Source organism: Saccopteryx leptura, chromosome 4 (genome assembly GCF_036850995.1).
Source record: "Saccopteryx leptura isolate mSacLep1 chromosome 4, mSacLep1_pri_phased_curated, whole genome shotgun sequence".
NCBI lineage: Eukaryota > Metazoa > Chordata > Mammalia > Chiroptera > Emballonuridae > Saccopteryx > Saccopteryx leptura.
The window spans coordinates 203,846,024-203,864,915 of NC_089506.1; the positions used below are offsets into that span (position 1 = coordinate 203,846,024).

The 18,892-nt window shown below is 52.3% G+C and overlaps 1 protein-coding gene and 1 pseudogene across 1 annotated transcript in view; both read right to left on the reverse strand.

The window, feature by feature from the left end:
* SNX29 (sorting nexin 29) overlaps positions 1–18,892 on the reverse strand; it is a 563,948-nt gene that overhangs the window by 9,693 nt on the left and 535,363 nt on the right. The gene's annotated exons all lie outside the window — the stretch shown is intronic.
* LOC136404534 (U2 spliceosomal RNA) lies at positions 6,391–6,518 on the reverse strand (annotated as a pseudogene).

Genomic DNA, 18,892 nt, shown 5'->3' on the forward strand with positions numbered 1-18,892 from the left:
TGGCTTTGGCAGGAACGAGGGTTCCCTGAAGGCAGGACTGTGTCTGGTTCCTTTCTGGATCCCAACAGTTCCTGACCTCAAAAGGCACCAGGTGATTTGATTATTTTTGGAATGGAGTAAAGAACATCACTGTTAAGTTTTGGGCTAAAAATTACAACAAATTCTCATACAATCTTTACACTAGCCTTATGAAGAGGTGCTGATTGTCATCTCAATTTTACAGATGTGGACATGAAACCAGAGAGGCTAAGTCACTTGCCCAAGACCCCACAGCAAGTAAGGAGCAGAAGCTGGTCTTAAGTGTGCTGCTGGACCCCGGAGCCCACGAGACCTCGCAGTTAGGCCAGGGCCACTAGTAGGCACGAGTCCAAGAGTCTAGTGATCACTTCTTTCTGAGGTACAGACAGTGGACAGACAGGCTGACTGACCTCTGGGAGTTATGGGGAGGTGTTCGGCATGAGCCACTGAGCAAGGCTTTGTCACATAAATATAAATGCCCTGATCCAGGGAAGGCTGCAAGGGATGTGCCCAGAAAAGCCAGTGGTGAGCATGGCCACTGGGAGAACGTGGGCGAGGGGACAGGAATGTCGTGCTGATGTTCTGGCCTTTGGAAACTGAACAGTTCAAACTACAGAGGGCACGTGTGGGCCCAGATGGGTGCAGACAAACCCACAGTGAACCCAGCGCTGCTTTCTCACCCCTCGAGTGAGCTTTGCCGGTGCTCTCCTAGAACTGTCTGCTGACAGGGTTCCCGGTTTTCAGCTGTCGGCTCTTCTACTCCGAGCCACCCCGTAGCTAGTCCACAGGCAGGTGAAGGTAAAGGGGAGGCAGCAGGAAGGCAGAGAATCCGCTCTCACTAGAAAAGTCAGAGTGAGACAGGCTCACTGAAACTAGCAAGCAAGCAAACAAAAAGCAAAACAAAAACACATAAAGGCATGAAGAAGGGAACGGAAATAGCTGTAACCCTGCCCGGCACGGCCGGCTACCATCGGGGCAGAAATATATATTTCTTCCAGTCATATTCTGGGTGTGTTTCTTATGGTGAATCTTTCAAAATAAAATGGTTATTTCCTACATAAAGGTGCTCTGAAATGTGATGTTCTTTTAAATCTAGGTATTGTGTTCAGAGAATGCCACAGATATTGGTGATATGGCCTAGGAAATGGTAGTGACAGTGACAATCTAACTTGTAACAAGTAACATTTTTTGAGAGCTTGCTGTGTGGCAGGGGAGGGCTAAGCTCTGTTTTACCTGTTTCTCCCTCCCGTCAACCATGGAGGCAGGGCTGTTTTACATGCAGAAATTCAAGACATTGCTGTCAAGTGTGGCTTCCAGAGGTGTAGGGACGGTGCAATGCCACACGCCTCCTATGTTACAGAACAGGATGCAAGCCTGGGCCCATGGGCCTGGAGCAAGGTCTTCTCACCCTCCGGGTTAAGTGGCAGGTGGCAGGGCAGCATTAGCAGGGCAGCGGGTGGGGAGGAGAGGCCTAACGGGTTCTGGGAAGAGACTGCAATTCTGACTCCGAATTCACTTGCCTTACATGAGCCGGTTCGGGCTTCCCCACCTCTTAGCTCCTGTACACTGATCTACTTAAGACATTTCTTTAGGGACCTTAATTATTAGATTAGATTTGTCCTAAGACAAGACTCTTAATGTTACTATCAACATCTGAAAAGTGGGCTGTAGGATGCAACAGACAGTATGGGGGTGTTCTCTGTCGAGGAGGCCCCTCCGACTAGCCGGAGCATGGACTGCCGGTGGGCCCCTGCGGACCCTGAGTGCCCACGGGGGTGCAGCCTGCTTTGGATGTACAGGTTCTCAAGCTCAGCCAGCGGGGCCAGGAGTGAGAGGGACAGACCGGAGCCTGTCATGGGGCTGGTGCAGCTCAGGACACAGACCCTGAGGCCAGAGCTTTCTCAGGGTCCGAGAGGGGTGGGGGGAGTGGCTGAGCTGGAGGGGAGGGGCTGAAAGTGGCCGTGGACAGTGGTGCGGTGGTGAAGGTGTGGCACGTGTGCCTCAGGTGACTTATGCCATTATAGGTAAAGATGCATTTGGCCTAGTTTGCCAAGATGGACAGTGTGAGTGCATAAAACACTGTACTGCCCACCAGCGGTGCCAGCTTTATTTTGTGGCTGCAGACCATGCAGGACAAGGCCTCCGATCGTTCCGATGGCCTGACGCTGACAGGGCTACACTGGGCCCTGGCTGGGCGCCTCCTTACGGCTCCTGTTAGCCCACGTGGGTGTCCCAGGGGTTCCTGAGCTAACGCGCTGACATTTCAGTGGTCTGTACATACGTCGTCTCCTGGGTCAGGACACTTCAGCTGAACAGGGGCTGGCACTCCTCTGCTCACTCCCTCTAACACCCTCTGCCAGTTCCTCACGGAGACCACATGCTAGGCCCTGCCCCTGTCCTCACAGGCCAGCCCTCATCGCGTCTCCATGGTAATCACTGCCCACCGCAAAGCCTGCCAAGCGCACCCCTGGTTACACTGAGCAGCAGACCCAGGAAGAGAACGCCCCGGCACCCAGCAGGCTGCGGTTTCTGTCCCTGGCTAACTCTACAGGTCCCAGACCATGTCTGGTATACTGAGCCATTCGCATAAAGGCAAAGTGGCCTGCAATCGCCATCATCCACACTGGCATTGACTCTGGTCTGACAGTCCCTTGGACACGCCCAGCTTGGCAGGCGAGGTGGGGAGTGACGCTGGAATCGGAGCCCGGGCTGAATCCTGCCACTGCAGTGGAACCGGCGGGGTCCCTGGGAGACGGCTGTTCAACACCGCGGAGGCTCAGTTTGAGAAAACAAGTGTAAGAAAAGTAACCCTCTCTAAGGCATCACCCAGCTTTGTCCCATCAGGAAAGAGCAACAGTGGTTCTCACAGTGTGGGTGCAGTGACCAACAAAGCAATACGCCCACGGCAGGGGCGATACGAGCGGGTGTGACGTGAGCAGACCTAACGTCCAGGAGAAGACTGAGCGCTGTGGCTCCCGGACAGATTGGGAGGAGGCTGGGCCGCTGCCCAGTGTGTGTGCAGGGCGCGCATGCACACACACACACGCAGGGAAGAGACACAGTGCGCCCTCACAGAACAACATGTCGGTCAGTAATTCTGCCGATGTTTGTTAAGGTCCTACCAGGTGCCATGTGGCAGAGTGCCTGCTCTAGGGGAGGTGACGCCGTGGCCCCAGGCACCAGCACCTCTCCCCAACCCCCACCTGCTCTCCCACACCCAGCCTGCTGCTTGTTCAGGCTCAGCACGGCGCCCAGAGAGCCGGCTGGAAAAGCGGTCAGACTGCGGCTCTTCTGCTCCATGCCCTCCCCTGCTCTGCCTTCTGTGACACATTCCTCACAGGACTGTCAGAGCATTGCCCTCCTCACTCTCCACACCAGACTCCTCAGCCCGCGTCGGCTCCGTTCTGCCTGGGCCTCCGCCGTCATCGGTGTCTTCACTGCCCAGGAAAGACAGGGCGTCGGCTTGGCTCCCCCCTCGCCTCCCGCAGGTCCTTGCTCTTCTCGGGTTTGCGGCGCAGCAGCCACCCCGCCCCCCACCCCTCTCCCCACTCCCCTGCTCTGCACTGTCAATCACTTGGCATGGTGCAGTGATGTGGCCCGGTCAGTCCTGCACTGTCGATCACTTGCCATGGTGCAGTGATGTGGCCCGGTCAGTCCTGCACTGTCAATCACTTGCCATGGTGCAGTGATGTGGCCCGGTCACTCCTGCACTGTCAATCACTTGGCCTGGTGCAGTGATGTGGCCTGGTCAGTCCTGCACTGTCAATCACTTGCCATGGTGCAGTGATGTGGCCCGGTCAGTCCTGCACTGTCAATCACTTGGCCTGGTGCAGTGATGTGGCCTGGTCAGTCCTGCACTGTCGATCACTTGGCCTGGTGCAGTGATGTGGCCTGGTCGGTCCTGCACTGTCGATCACTTGGCCTGGTGCAGTGATGTGGCCTGGTCAGTCCTGCACTGTCAATCACTCGCATGGTGCAGTGATGTGGCCTGGTCAGTCCTGCACTGTCGATCACTTGGCCTGGTGCAGTGATGTGGCCTGGTCGGTCCTGCACTGTCGATCACTTGGCCTGGTGCAGTGATGTGCCCCGGTTGGTCCTGCACTGTCGATCACTTGCCATGGTGCAGTGATGTGGCCCGGTCAGTCCTGCACTGTCGATCACTTGGCCTGGTGCAGTGATGTGGCCTGGTCGGTCCTGCACTGTCAATCACTTGGCCTGGTGAAGTGATGTGGCCTGGTCGGTCCTGCACTGTCGATCACTTGGCATGGTACAGTGATGTGGCCTGGTCGGTCCTGCACTGTCGATCACTTGGCCTGGTGCAGTGATGTGGCCCGGTCAGTCCTGCACTGTCGATCACTCGCATGGTGCACTGATGTGGCTTGGTCAGTCCTGCACTGTCGATCCCTTGGCATGGTGCAGTGATGTGGCCTGGTCGGTCCTGCACTGTCAATCACTGGCCTGGTGCACTGATGTGGCCCGGTCAGTCCTGCACTGTCAATCACTTGCCATGGTGCACTGATGTGGCTTGGTCAGTCCTGCTCACAGCTGCAGCTGTGAAGGGCCATGTTCACGCCTGCTCTGCATAATCACTTTGTTTCACATTTTGTCACCTGGAACTTATTCACACATGACTCAGCCAGTAGAAAACACAGTAGAGAAGAAAACATCGCATGGAAGAGTCCCTAGGCGGCTGCTGCTCAGCTCCACAAGGAGCAGTTTCCCGGGGCTGCCTTCCCGGGGCGAGCCACCCGCAGCGGGTCTGAGCTGGCCGGGCGCAGACTCCGCGGGCCGGCGCGTGTCTGATCCATGCCTCAGCGACCAGTCCAACAGACTGCTTTCTCCAGCGAGCTCCGAGGAGACTGCGCCGTCTCCTGTCTGGTCACGGTGCTGCCCAGTCTCAAGCCTGTGCCTGCCTCCACGGGCCTGGGTAGGTAGCTCCAGGCAGCAGTGGTCTTGAAGAGCCTCCCTCCCTGTCCCTGAGTCTGGCACTGCCCCTGGTAAGAGCCGTGGTGGGACACTCAGAAACTCCCAGACTGCGCCAGAGGTCGGAGACCACCCCGGTCTGCAAACCAAAAGCCAAGCGGAACATCGCAGTGGTGCTGAGAGCTGAGGGCGTTAGTGATATCCTCTGGTTTACACAGTTTCTTAAAACAAAACTGACCATGCCACACTCCCCCGGTCACACCCACGGGGGCTGCCCGCTGCCCTCTGAATAAACCCAGGCCCCTCCCACCAGCTACCAAGGCTGGGCTCCCCCCAGGAAGACTGTATGAAGCCAAATCCTTGCTCGTCATGGATTCACACTAAAGTGTTGAAGTCACCTCACTGGAAAAAGCGTGCCCACTTTGACATGACCCTTCTCAGGCACTGTCCTTGCTGCTTTCCATGTGTTCACTAATTACACCCACACAAAGCCAGCAAGGGAGCTCCAGCTGTTACCACCCCTCAGGTGACAAAACTAAGGCACAGAGGTTAACTGGCCCAAGGCTTAGAGGGAGCTGGGGTGGGCAGCCCGCATCCCAGACCCTCCCTGTAAGCAGAGCACTATGTCCCTCGCCCTGGTGGTAGTCCCCTTTCTACAAAATTTGATAGTTACATGCCCACCTAGTTTACAATGCTAAAGCTAAAGAGAAAGGCAAAACCCACAAACCACAGGGTTTGCCTGCTTTTGTAAATAAAGTTGTATTGGAGCACGGCCCCCCATCCACTTCCAAACCTCTACACTACGACAGCAGAGTTGAGTGGTTGCAGAGACTGGTTGGCTTGCAAAGCTGAAGCACTTGCTGTGCAATCCCTGACACACAGCCTCCTCTAACAGACCTGGTCATGGTGTCGAGCAGACAGTAGGACCTGCCGTGGGGGCAGCCTGGGAGGCTCATCTGGTTGAATGCTCAGGACAACTCTGTGTGGATGGGTATGACAGGCCCATCTTTCAGATGAGAAGACTGAGGCTCAGATATGTTGAAGAGCTTGTCCCACGCTGCCCAGCTATTAAGTGGCAGAGCTGGGATCTGGAAGTGTGACTCCAAAGTGCATGTGCTATCCTGGGTACACGAGAAAGTGGGGCCACTGGTCACCCAGGAGAGGTGGTGAGGGCACACTCGTGTATCAATTCTGCCTCTCACTTGGCCATTGTAAACCAGGTATGAGGCAGGTGGCAGCCTCCTATCACACAGATGTGGAAACCAAAGCTGAGCGAGAAAGCTCCCAGCCCAGGCACTATGGGTGGCTGAGCTGATGTTCAGACCGAGGTCTGTTCTAGCATTTGAAGCAGAGGTATCCAACCCTGGCTACTTTACAATCGCGAGGAACTTTAAACAGTGCTGGTACTCAGGGCCTAGCTACAAAGATCAGGGCTGTACTTATCCGGGCAGGGCGTGGCTGAAATATTCAGAAGCACGCCAGGTGACCCAACGTGCCAGCCAGGACTGAGAACCACAACTTTAAACTGGTAAGAACAGATACTACACTTGATCCTAGCCAAGAGGCCGAGAAGCAATGAGAACCACAACTTTAAAGCAATCGTACTATTTGAGCATTCTGTAAATTTAAAGACCAGCCACTAAAAGAATAATGCCATCTATCTCTGAGGGCAAAGGTGGCTTTTTGGTGGGTTGGCAAATAGAACATTTGATAGTGTCTGAACTTTCTGGAAGAATCATTTTAACCATCGTTGGGGGAGGACAATTCTGAGCATCGTTGGGGGAGACAGTGGATGTGTGCTGCGCGGAAAGCCACATGGGTGATGTTGAGCACTTCCCAGTGTTTTCCTGGCAGCTGTGTGCCCTGTGGCATCATTCCAGACACCCGCAGGCCTCAGAAAGGGACAGAAGACCACCAGGCAATGAAAAGCTGCTGCTGCTCCCCTCCCAGGCTGCACTTGGCTTATGAGGGTCACTCGGCCCCCCGTGAACTCTACTCGGACCATTCTTCACTGTGCCCCAAGCCTTTCTACCCTTAGGGCTGAGCTGACATCTTAGTTCCATTTGTAACTGACGATTCGGAGCTTCCCTCACAGGTTTCCTCCCAGACAGAGTGTTATGAAAATACCACTCAAATAAAAAAAGGTCCCATGTTTAAAAAAAAAAAAAGGTAGCTCCTAGTTAAAACAAGGTAAAAGACATTCCTCCCTCCATCTTTCTCTCCATGCTCAGCCTCAATATACATTTTTGAACTAAATAACATATATTATTTTGAATAGGTGACACAAAGTGGTGCCGAATAAGAAAGGGTGCAGAGAGGTAAATGTATAAAAAGTGAAGGAAACCACTTTTCAATGCATCTTTTCACTGCTATCCATCATATATAGAGCATATAAGTATATATGTTTGTGTGTATACTACATATACACGTATTTCTTGTTATTTCTAAAAATGGAAATTGATGCACTGTGCTACACCTTGTATCAGGGAGGTGTTTCCATGCCACTGTGTCTAGATCAGCCCCAGTTAGTCTCATCCTGGGCTCAGCCAACTTCACTGAAGGGTCAGGTAAACATTTTAGGCTTCCTGGGCAATTCGGTCTCCGTTGCAACTGCTCAGTTCTGCCCTTGTAGCATGAAAGCACCATGAACGGTATATAAATAAGTGGGAGTGGTTATGCTCCAATAGATCTTTATTGACAAAAACAAGTAGTGGGTGGCATTTGCCCCATGGGCCATAGTTTGCTGTCTAAATACTTGGCTGTCTAATCACAGCTACTGCCATCAATGGCTGCACAAGACCAAGGAGACACGGCCTACTGGGCTAAGCGCAGGCACAGGAATGGGCCTGCTCCTTCATAAGCACTTGACTGCAAACAGAGATCACCCATCTGTTTATTACCCAACACACTTCAAACTAAATGATGGAACAGATTTTGCTTGGTGACTGCCTGGCCACCAAGCAGCATCCAGGACACCAGATGCCAGGCCTTGGGACCGCCTCCAGCTGGTTTAAGCAGCTTTGTTTTCTTTTCAGACGCACGTGCAGAAGGGCTGGGGTCCCGGGGCAGTGAAGAACCTGCTCCAGCTCTTACCAGCTATGGGTGAGACTCCAGAAACACTAACCCCAGCATCCTGAGACGGCCTCAACAGATGGCAGAGAGGGTGAGGAGGGAAACCGTTAAATAAAAGGTCAGAACTCTACCCCAGCATCTTCCACCTGCCGTGTCCTCAAGAACCTACGCCATTCAACAGAAAGCCAGATGCTCCGATGAACACCTAGCTGTGAGCGTGGCCATAAATTCCGAGATGTCCCAGATTTGTTCCCACTTGTTCCACCCCCCCTTGCCCCACGTTGGACTGCCTGCCTGGATGCGCGGAGGGGACCAACTCGCCCCTTCAGAGAGGCCTGCCCTGACATCTGGCCTATAGCTAGAATTGCCTGTTCAATTTGCTGCTGCTTCAACAAATGCAAACACCAGGAGAGCAGGAACTCAGTGCCCTCCGCTGGGAGGTGAGTGACTGCCCCAAAAAGCTGTGGGCTCACATGAGTTACTACTACATGTAAGGTGCTGAGGGACGGCTCTGTAATAAGCATGTTTTATAGATGGGGACACTGAGGGTCAGGGAGTACCCACAGTGAGAAGTAATGGAACTGAGATTCACACTGAGGTCCACCTGAGTTCAGCACCCCACACTCCATGCTGCCGCGTCACCTTGTTCTGACTGGTCCTTTGCATGCACCAGGGGCACGGAGCCAGCAGAGTACAGCACAAGGGACAGCAGTCGCCACACTAGGTTTAAGTTCTGGCCCCGACACCTGCTGAGGGACCTTCGGGTAGTTACTCCAGCCACCTGAGGCTCAGGTTCCTCATTTCTTAAATGGCCATAAAAAATGGCAACCCCCTGGTGAGCACTTTGTAAGGATGTACTGAGCTGGGGTACAAAAGTGGCTGGCTCGGTGGCCGACCCACAGGAAGTGCGTGACAGCTGCTGTGGTCACCGCGCGCGCTGGGATGGGGCAGGCTGAGGTGTGGCTTCTGCTCTGCACTGCAGCCCTGATAGCAGCGGACTTTCTAGGTCAGCAGTAAAAGGAGATTCCTCTCTGCCACCCATGTCCGAGAGAGAGAGAGCAGGCTAACACACTGCAGCCCCAATATGATGCGGCAGCCCCTGGGGGACGCCCCTGTGAGAGAGGAGCTGCAGCAGCGGACGGGAAGGCCCAGGCTGTGGGGTCAGGACACTCTGGGTGGAATCTCAGGAGCCTCAATGTGCTCACCATGAGACAGCAACCACTGCAGCTGCACTGTTGGTTAAGGAGGAGGGTCGGAATGGCACGTAAGAATTTCCCACAGCCTCGGGGAGGGCGGGATCAATGATAGCTATGGTTACCACTGTTACCAAGAACTACAAGTCAGGCTCATCTTCAGACCCAGCCCCATTCAGCTAGCTGCCCAGAGCCTGGTCTGGAAAAGCATGCTGACGTCCCTCCACGCTCAACCAGAGTGAGGCTGGGGTTCCTCGGTAGTGCTGGCCATGAAGCAGGGGGGAGGGGTGGCTTGTGTGCCACGGGCCAGCCAGGATGGTGTACATGTGGGTGCTTGCAACAGCGGTCCACAGACGCACATGGATGAGCATTCTGGGTGCTGACTCGGCACACCTAAGGTGGCCACTTTGGGACTGAGGCCACCTCCCCAGGGAACCTGCCAGTTTGGTACATCAGCTGGAATGTGGCCAAGTTTCTTCTGACCCAAGAGAGAGATTTCACTTCCTTTCATCCACTGCAAAACCGACACCCGCTCAGGCTAGAGGTGAGAAAGAGGCTCATAGGGGAGCCGAGTCATCAGCTGGGTCGCTCTAGCTCCTTAAGGAAAGGTCCAGCTGTCCCTCACCCAGGGGCCTTCCTCCTGCTCCCACCTGGGCTCCTTGCCCAACATCACCCTGCCCTTGGTTCAGGAAAGGGGCCTTTAATATCTTGGAAGCTGAAAAGGTGGGATGTGGCCCCAGCAGAGCATAATCTTGCTGATACGGCGGCTGCTTTCATAGGTCAAGAGTGTCATTTGTCAAAGGATGAAGACGGGGCAGACCCCAGGCTGAGGCAGAGAAAGCCCCTTGCAGAGGTGACAGAGAACGAGGCCTGCACTCACATGGACACAGTCCTGTTTGGCTGAGACTAGGATTCTGCCAACCTCATGCTGCCCTCCCAGCTCCTGCCCCACATGCCACACTCTTGTCTCCAGATCCCTTGTGCAGCCTCGGCTGGAGGCAGCTGGCACTCTGGAGGGTCAGAGACGGGGCACCTGGATGGTGTGAAGGGGAACCCCACCTGTGGGGCGTGGACAGAGGGGTTCAAGGAAATTAACACTGGCAGTCCCCCCTCGAGATGGACGCAGCATCCTGTTACAGACCGAGTTCTCGGAGGCTGACTGCCACCGGATCCTGCATGGCTACAAAGTGACCGCATCTAGGCTCTGGGCTGTCTGACTCCCAAGCGCACTCTCTCGGCCACATCGCAGCCTCGTGGACAAAGTTCAGAGGCTCTGCGGGGGCGGGGGGAGGAGCCTAGACCTCCTTCTGTCTGCCCTCCCGCCAGGGGTCCCTCTCCTCTGGCTCCCAGCTGGACTCTCCAGGAGCTCCCTGGCTGCTCTCCTCCATCTTCTCTGCCGGCCCCCTCAGGGATGCACAGCTACAAGGGGGGTGGTGGGCTCCGTCCTCAGTGCTCCCTCTTCTCTGTCCTCATCCTTAGCAAATTCCCTCAGGCTCATGGCATCAAGTGCCACCCACAAGGGATGATTCCTAAGACTATTCCCACTCCACATGTGTGTGCGTCTGACTGAGCTCCAGGCTCTTAGACTCAGCACCCGCTTGGATGTCTGACAAACACTGCAAATGTAACATGTCCAAGGCCACCTCTTTGTTCCCCCACCGCCCTTGGCTGTCCCCACTTTGTAATGGCAACTCTCTCAGTTCTGTACACCAACAGCCTTGGCACCATCCTGACTCCTGTCCCTCACACCAACATCACCCATCTGCAAATCCACAAAGCCGTCCTCTCTACTTTCAGAATCATCAGAATCCGATGCTGCTCACCACCACCCCTCCCACCGCCTCCTCTCGCCTGGGTAACCACATCATCCTCTACAACAAAGCCCATCCCTCCTGATGGCTCCCATTTCACTCCAAGAGGCAGCCAGAGTCCTCCCTTCACTACAGGCCCTGTGTCATCCTGTGTCCCCATCGCCTCCCTGACCTCACCTCCACTGCTCGTCCTCCTCATTCACTCTGCTCCTGCTACACTGCCTTTCTTGCTGTTTCTTCAGCAGACTGAACATGCTCTACCTCAGGGCCTTTGCACTGGCTGCTTCCTCTGCCTGACTCTGTCCCTCAGGTCTCCACACTGTGTCAAACTATCCTTGTGGCCTTCCTCAACCATATAGAACATATCCCCACAGGCCCCCCCCCCCACTCCCTAGGATGTCCTTTCTTGTTTTATTTTCCTTTAAGCACCACCTGACACATATACATTTATTTGTTTAATATCTGTCTCCCCTACTAGAATGTCTATCAGGGCAAGGACTTTGTTTTATTCACTGTTGAACTACCAGTATCTGAAATGGTACCTAGCACATAGTGGGTGCACAGTAAGTATTCGTTGGGGGCGGGGGGAGGGGTGGATGCACTGCTCAGATCCTATGACTTCATTCTGCTCGTCTGGCCCGGTCCAGCCTGGCCTGGCCCAGGCTGAAGCCACTGTGCCTGTCCCCGGAACTCTAACAGGTCCCACGGAGAACCAAGCCAGCTGAGCTTACCTTTTAGTGTGTAGACTAATTTTCATCTCTTTATTTTTATGTATTTTGAAAGCAGTCCTCATCGTTTATACTTTAAACGTCCTTTAGTAAAAATGCGTGCATAGGAGGCAGCTGCTAAGTGTCTCTAATTTTTTCATTACATTTTCTTAGTGTTGCAGTCAAAACAACAGCCTTCACCGCAGCAGTTCTCTATGTTAAGAAACAGACCCCCCCCCCTTGTTCTTTATACTTATTAGTCGATCTAGTATTTATATTCTACTTATCCTCCTTGGGTTGAACGAAGAATGGAAAGGGAAAATTTTACTTTAAGGCTCTGAGCACCTACTACGTGCCTTGTTGCTTTACATTCGGTGTCACTGCCGGCACCATGCCGTGAAGTCTGGCTCACTAGCTCCATTATATGGATAAAGAAATACGAGGTGCAGAGAAGAGAACAGTCCAGGTGATAGAGTGGGGCCCTGCACCCAGACCGTCCCATTCTTCCCAGTCGTGTGTATTCTGACATTTAGATATACAAACTACTACCCCCACACGGCCAGAGTGCAGAATATATACATAACCTGAATACCTGACCCCCCACACTGCCAGAGTGCAGAATACATACATAACTGAATACCTGACCCCCCACACCGCCAGAGTGCAGAATACATACATAACCTGAATACCTGGCCCCCCACACCGCCAGAGTGCAGAATACATACATAACCTGAATACCTGACCCCCCACACTGCCAGAGTGCAGAATACATACATAACCTGAATACCTGACCCCGCACACCGCCAGAGTGCAGAATACATACATAACCTGAATACCTGACCCCCCACACCGCCAGAGTGCAGAATACATACATAACCTGAATACCTGACCCCCCACACCGCCAGAGTGCAGAATACATACATAACCTGAATACCTGACCCCCCACACCGCCAGAGTGCAGAATACATACATAACCTGAATACCTGACCCCCACACCGCCAGAGTGCAGAATACATACATAACCTGAATACCTGACCCCCCACACCACCAGAGTGCAGAATACATACATGACCTGAATACCTGGCCCCCCACACCGCCAGAGTGCAGAATACATACATAACCTGAATACCTGACCCCCCACACCGCCAGAGTGCAGAATACATACATAACCTGAATACCTGGGCTGCTCAGGCTCCCCCGAGACTCGTCCCTTCCTAGGGTTTCTTTTCTCAGGGGGGACTCCTGCTTAGAGGTGGCCATGCCCACCCCCCGGGGATGCTTGAGAGCCAGACCCCCGAGGCCCTGCTGGCCCAGCAGCAGCAGCCGAAGGCAGGCAGCGGGCGCGCTCCTGGGCTTGCTGCAGCTGGAGGGCGGCCTCGGGCGCGGGCAGAGGCAGCGCGCAGCGGGAGGAGCCGGGCCTGGTGACCACACGACCTGGCTGGCCCGGTGGAGGACGGTCTCTCCCACCCACTGCACAGGGCAGGACGGAGTGTCTGCTGGGAGACCAACCCAAGCCCCACGCCCAGTGAAGAAGAGAGAGCTGTTTATCAAAGGCTGTCCTGGGTCTCAGGCTGGAGTCTGAAGGCCTCATCGTGAACTGAGGACCCTGCCAGACTCTGACCTCATCTTTCACACCACCTGCCCTGGCCCATGGCCGCCCCCCTGACTTCACTCCTCATTGATTCCTGATCACCCCCCCCCCCGTCAGCAGAGACCTCCCTGACTCCACACCGGACAAGGCTCCACGGCCACATCTCAGAGCAGCTTGTGGTACTTACAGGCATAACCGATACCCTTCCTGGGTAAGAGGTCATGGCTCATTCTCTCTAATGGTGGCAATGCCAGGGGGCCACCTCCATAACCCCCACCCCGTGGTGTAAGGTGCTGCTGACAGACCGCTGCAATGACCATGCCTGCTGCCCCATATCCAGCCTCCAGGCTGACCGGAGCTCCCTGAGTACAGAGACTGTTGGCTTCGTCTCCCTAAGGCCTAGCACCGTGGCTACGAAGGAGCAGGAGAGGCTCAACAGTGCTTTTGTTTTTAAATAAAGGCATGAGTCTCAAAGCAGGGGTGATGCTAAGTGTCCTTTCATTCTTGCACGCTTGACCTGGCTATCCTAATATCAGACAACATAGATTTTAAATGAAAGGTTATAAGAGAGGATACTATATATAAATGAAAGGCTCAATACAGCGAGAAGAAATAAGTTATACACATTTACCCACCTAATAACAGACCATCAAAATCTGTAAAGCAAAAACTGACAGCTGAAGGGAGAAATAGACAGCTCTACAGTAATAGCTGGAGACTTCAATACTCACTCAGTAATGGATAGAACTACCAGACAGAAGATGGAAACACCACAATAAATCCACTAAATCTAACAGATACCTACAGAACACTCTACCCCATAACAGCTGCTCAGGTGCTCATGGAACATTCTCCAGGATAGACCAGATGTTAGGCCACAAGTTATGTGTCAACAGATTTAAAAAGAGATACAAAGTACCTTCTCTGACTATAGTGGGATAAAATTAGAAATCAGTAACAAACTGTAAAATTCACAATTCGTTATGGACATTAAATAACACACTCTTAACCAATGGATCAAAGAAGGGATCACAGGGAAATGACAAAATACTTGGAGGCAAATGAAAACAAAACCCAATGTACCTGAACTCACAGCATGCCGCAGCAGTGCGCTGGAAACTGCGGTCAGTGCTTATGTGAAAACTGGGAAGACTTACAATCGGCCATCTAACTTTATAACCTCAGGGACTAGAAAAAGAAGAACAGCTGAACCTAAAGTTAGCAGAAGGAAGGAAACATTAAAGGAGATAAAACAGAGAGCAAAGTAGCAATAGACAAAATTAATGAGACCAAAAGTTGGCTCTCTGAAAATATCAACAAAATTGACAAACCTTTAGCTACATGGACTAAGAAAATAAAGAGAAAAGACTCAAATTACTAAAATCAGAAATGAAAATGGGGACACATTTAACTAATTCCACAGAACTAAAAAGGATTGTAAGAGTACCAAGAGCAACTGTATGCCAACAAATAGTGTAAGTAGGTGAAATGGGCAAATTCTCAGAAACACAAAACCAAGCAAGACTAAAAGAAACAGCAATCTGAATAGACCTATTTAACAAGTAAGGAGACTGAATCAGTAATCAAAACCTCCCGACCAAGGGAAGGCTGGGACCTGAGGCTTCACGGGTGAATTCTGCCAAAACTTAAAGAATTAATGCCAATCTTTCTCAAAATTTTCTAAAAACTGAAGAAGAGGGAACAGTTCTTACACCATTTTATGAGGCCAGCATTGCTCTGACACAAGCCAGACAAAGACACCACAAGAAAAGGAAACTACAGACTCACATCCCTGATTAACCCTGGCGAAAAATTCTTGACACAATACTAGCAAACAGTTCAGCAGGACGTGAAGAGGATTCTATGCCACGACCAACTGGGACTTATTCCTGGAATGCACGGATGGCTTGACATGCAAAAAGGATCAATGTCATATGCCATATTCGCAGAATAAAGAAAACAAAACAAAACATGTCATCTTTTGCCTCCTTGCATCCAGGAGAGCAAGATGGGTCACCAGCCGCTCTACTGGAGCCATCTGAGAAAATGTGACCAGGGTTCTTGTTCTTGCCACGTCTGCTCAAACTGGCCCGGTCTGATAGGAAATACGACTTCAATGTGCACCACAGTGTTTCCATCACATGCAAAGGACAGAGGCTCCATTAAGTTTGACTAAGTGAACTTCCTTGAATGGGCTGCTCAAGACATCCACCTCATCACAGAAATAGGTTAGCTCTTTGTACATATAATTTAAAAAAAAACTTCAATTATGAGCATTTTAATGTGAATGAAATAGTCACGTGATTACTACATCTCCTTTTTTAAATTACTATTATTTCCTCAGTGGATTTATCTTTAAAATTTGTGTTATTTCCCCCCTGTTATATAAAGGTATTCATGCTGATTTCTGGTAAATGCCAGTTTTGTTTTTATGCTTAAAATCACATTTTCTGCTTTGTAAAGGGCCTGCTATACACAAGAACATCTAGCATATAACCTGAGACAAACCGTCTCATGGATTGAGGCAGTAACAATAAAACTTAAGAAATGGGGAGGAAAAACCATGATCATGTTAATTGATACAAAAAAGTATAAGACAAAGTCTAATACTCGTTCATGATAAATACTCTTGTATCTTTAATGTCCAGGGCACAACCCTGTACCTGGCCATGTGGCAAGGACTTTAAATGTATTAGCCCCACTCAATCCTCTTAGCAATCCTGAGAGGAAGGAACTACAATTATGCCCAAATTAGAGAGAGGTAATGGGCTGAGTGAGGTTTAGTGACTCACCCAGGTTCATACAGCTATTAGGGCAAGTGAACCAGGACTTGGGCCATGCTCTAACGTCAAGTCCACGCTCCTTGTATTAATAATTGCAGCAGAGAGATGGCAAATGAGTACTCATTCCCCTTGCTATAGCTAACTACTCCTTGCTCTGAAATTCTTCAAAGCAAATACAAATGGATTTTCACCCCTCTTTGGAAGCCATGGCATCTCACCAAGGAGCTCTTGCTGAATGGCCTGGCACGAGGCCCTGGCATGGCTGAGAGCCAGAGCTTTGGCATCTTGGCTCTGCCATTCACCAGCTCTGTGGCCCAGGGGGAGTCACTCAACCTCTCTGGGCTCAGTCGTCCTGCCCCTCTTGAGAGGATGGTAGGGGAAGGCAATTCCAGTAACGGCTCTCCCCAGGGCTCTGTGAGACATCAGCGGGGTCTCCGTGCCTACTGATCCAGGGCCTGGCACACTCAGGACTGACTGATAAATGCCTGCTGAGCAAACGCACCCCTCAACAGACGGCTGGGAGAGTACTCCCCTGCCACACAACTTGCAAACCCCAGGAGGGCCCTAGTCAGAGGATTGGCCTCTTCAGAATACGTCAAGATGAAGAAAGGAAGGTAAGCGTCTACACAGATGACAGGGCCTTCAAATTTCCCCAGCCCAGCCTAGTGACCCTTTCCACTGTCCGGCACCAGCTCTCCTGTCCACCGGTCTTTTGAGGTTTGTGGCCTCGTGACTAGCAGGCCCACCTTCCTGAGTACTGGGGACACCATCTCAGAGTCTAAGGTTGTGTTGGGTGTGAGAGTGAGGGGCAGCCTGGGTGAGAACCCGGGCATGTGGTTCTGGACAGATGGGCATGCCTCCCCTTCCCTCACGCCTGGTTCTGATCGGCGACAAAGCCTTATTTTACAATCTAGGGCTGCGGACTTATTTTCCATGACAGCCTTCAGCAGCCAGGCTTGCTGAAGGCCCTCTGCCCTGGCGATGTGAGCAACAGTATTTCTGTGGCTACGGAATGTGACCGTCAGGGCTGGGTCTAGAGTCCAGAGCCTCTGCCCTTCACTCGTGTGACCTTGGCTATGTGCCCCTCACCACGACCAGGGGATTGGTTCCTCTGTTACAGGAGGGCACCTGCCTCCAGCGTCCGCTCCAGGATGAAGAACATGAGCGCTCCTATAGGGTGGTAAGAGGACATCTCATCCTAAACTGTCCTCCTCCAAATACAGAGTCCCTCAAATGTCTACCCCACAGGCTGGGACAGACTCTCCAGCAGCAGAGACACCTGGGAAATCTACTCCACAAGCCCAATCAAACCACGGCAACCCCCCAATACATGAGTCCATCCTGGTTAACTCTACAGTAAGACTGCCTTGCCACACGCAGCTGGAAGCACGTCTAAAGACAGGCGGTGCCCACCCCATTAGGAGTGACGAGCACAAGATGCCCGCACGGTGCCCGCACAGAAGCACGATCCCCTGGCTCGGGTGTGGGAGGCTGGGCCGGGGGCATCACAAGCTTCTCACACAAGAATTGTCACAGTCATTGGCTGCTTTACCGACAGCTGTACAACAGGCCCACAGACGGACATATTTGTCCACCCACCTTCTCCTCTTCCAGGGCCTGACCCCTCCTTCTGTGACAAGTCACGTTCAGTCCATGAGTACAGGTGGCTAGATGCCCCTCCCCTTTTCCCCAGATCTGGTTAATCAAGGTACTGGTTCCCTGGGTCACAGTCATGGGCTCAGAGACGAGACCATCAGACTCTTGCCCAGAATTCCTGCTGGAGCTCCTGGGACAGATGTGGCGGGGAGGACTCTGCCCTGGGCCTGTGGCTGGAGCCAGTGATAAGGGTGTTTATTCTTCAGGACCTGGATCTGTAGGTCCTGTAGCTTCCAGGGGCCGTCTTCCCACCAGACAGGGAAAACCTGCTTGGAAATGGAGCCAACACATGACCTAATAACTACTTCTTTTCAGCTAATTTGAAGTAGGTTTCTGAAATTTTGCAAACTAGAGTCACTTGTCACACATACCTCACTTCTGGGACCTTTTAGAGAGACTCAAACACTTGTCATTTTGAGCACCTATCACGGGTCCAGATACTTCACTAGAAGCCTATACCTTCTCTAACCGTTTAGCTGAGCTTTTTAAAAAGGCAGTAATAGTCTAGCACTCACACACCTGGGCTTCAGAATTAGAGAGACCTGGGGCCACGACCTGCCTGGGCCCGAAGTTCACGCTCCCAGCGCTGTGCCTTCAAACAGTGAAGGGCAGGAGTTGGACCCCCGTTCAAATGCCAACCCTAAAACTCACCCGCTGTGCCATCTTGGTCACACAAGCACACTAGGCCCCAACTTCCTCATCTGTGAGTGAGAATAACAACAGGCCCCACCTCTCTCAGAACTGCAGGTTACAGGAGGTCCTGCATATCAAACGCTTAACTCAAGCCCTGACACAGCAGGAGCGCCAGGTGGCCCCCATGAATCACAAATGGTGGTTTAAATTCCACTAGGTCTGGGAGGAGACATACTGTAGGATTTGAACTAACTGCTGATTAGGCCTATCTTTGCAATACTAATTTTAAAAAACAAAACAGAAGTCCTGTTGCAAACATGAGCTTTCCTGGATTAACCAGACAAGCCAAGTCTCCTTAAATGGACCCAACACGCTGTCCGGGGAGCTCCCTATTGCAGGAAATCAATGGAAACAGCTTCGGGCTCGTTACAGTAACTATTCACTGAGCCTCCACGGCTTCCCAGAGCTGCTCCACGGTGGCACAGAGCGGGCAGAGGCAGGGTCC